Here is a 2,072-nt window from a genome sequence, read left to right on the forward strand (position 1 = left end):
GGGAAAAAAAAAAAAAAAAAGAAAAGAAAAAGGAAAAAAAAAACTCCTCTCCAAAATGGCTGCAAAGAGTAGGTTCCTGCAGTCCCTTCTTAAACACTGAAGATGTTTCTGTTTAAAAATAGCTACTTAAAGGCAGGTTTAATCTCAAGACACCATATTCCAGTTTAGAAAAAAAAAGAAAAGCCACACAAAAAAAAAACAGCCCACCTTCAAAAATATGTTATTTCTGCTTCAAATTTTTTTTTCTAATTAAATTAATTTAAAATGAGTGAAAAATGTTTTCATGCCCTAAGATCCTGAAACCTCCAGTGTCAGCTGAAACCAGCACTTCTGCTCTCAGCTTCAGCCCTCGCTGCAGGCACCTCTGCTTTGAAGCCTTTGAAGTGTTTGCGACACAGGCAGAGGCTCTCCGCGGAAAAAAGCCAGTCATTTTATAGATATTTAATGTGTAAAGCGCGCGTGCGTGTGTTTGTGTTGGTAAAACACGGATTTTTTTCACAGTGCATATGGAAAGATGTAGAAGAGTTCTTGACTTGCAGAACGAAACTATGGGGGAAATAAAAAAAAAAAAACCACAACAAAACACCATCTGCCTTGCGGAGAGCAGCCATAAAGTGCCTTTTGACTGAGCCTAGGTCACCGCCACCCTCCCGAAGATGCTATTGAACCTATCTGCTGACCCTCAGGGAGACAGGAACAGTTCATTTAGTTGTGCCTATAGAACTGCCTCAGTTCTCCCAGCACTGGGATTCGCTCTTCTAAAGCTTAGAGGAAATAACGCCCCTAAAAAAAAGCACCAAAAACACCGGGAGCAAAGTGGCTGTGGATGCCCGCCCCGGCTGGGAGCTGCAAAGCAGCTGACATAACCGCTCGGCGTTTATTTTGGGGATGTGAGGCAACAGCAATGCAATAAATTTGATTAATGGTTGGGGTTTTGGAGCTAATTATTTGACTCGTGACATAACGACCTCGATTCTGGAAAGCGAGGCGCGTGGTTTGAGGGGCCGCCTCTTCGCCTGCCCATGAAATCATCTGCTGTAGAGGCTCCACCTCAGCAACCAGTGGGACTGATTCAGTGGCTGATTTGTCTAAATTGTTAAATTTCCCTACTTTTTTTTTTTTTTTTTTTTTTTTTTTTTTTTTGGCAGGGACGGATTCTAAATTGATGCCTCTATTTCAGAACGAGCCTCATTTATTCACCACGCACTGCAATTATTCCAGCCTGTAACCGATGAGGTTTAATCAGTAATAAAAAACTTCAGCCAGTTCAGCCTATGTTGTTTAAGCCGCATTTCCGAATGGTTTGGCGAACAACTGCTCCCACGGACTGATTTTTAAATAGAAGAAAAGTACAGAGGATTTCTTACATCGGAAATGGAAAAACGTTCTGTGACTCTACAAAAATATTTCTGAGGACACGTAATGTATTTTGCCAGGGTAATGTCCCTATTCTAGGAGTGTTTCTTCCCGCTCAGCATTTGTTCCTTTTTTTAATGTAACCCACACAGGGAAATATTGGAAAATGGATAGGGAAAAATAGAATTAACCCTGTGTTTTTCACACAATTACCCTTTGTGCTACTTTTTTTTTTTTTTTTCCCCCTAGTTTTTATGAAGCCGTCATTAATCTAGTCATACCAGGTCAGGTGAGGCTGTTTTTCCCTTCTTATACAGCTTCAATCTACTCTTCCATAATCAAATGTTTAGTACCTACCTGTTGGGTTAATTAGAGCGCATTCGTTACAGCTCTGATAATAATTGTTACTACACCGTCATAGCAGTGGCTGTAGAATATCTTTTCGTTTGTTATTTCTTTTTAACAGTAAGCATTTAGGTAGTTTAAACTCTGTTTAAATCACTGATTCTTTTGGGTTCGGCCAAGGGTTCATGTGATCATCCCTGGAAATACCAAGGTCCAGAAGAGAAGAACATCACCTGCACACGTGACAATTCCCAAACTAAATGCAACACAACGTCTTGGATATACCTCAAAAACAGGTGACTTTTTTTTTTTTTTTTTGAAGTCTAGGAGAGAATATTCATAGGGAAAAAAAAAAAAAAAAAAAAAAAAAA

This window comes from Athene cunicularia (assembly GCF_003259725.1).
Source record: "Athene cunicularia isolate RWA chromosome 4 unlocalized genomic scaffold, athCun1 chr4_part3, whole genome shotgun sequence".
Classification (NCBI taxonomy): Eukaryota; Metazoa; Chordata; class Aves; order Strigiformes; family Strigidae; genus Athene; species Athene cunicularia.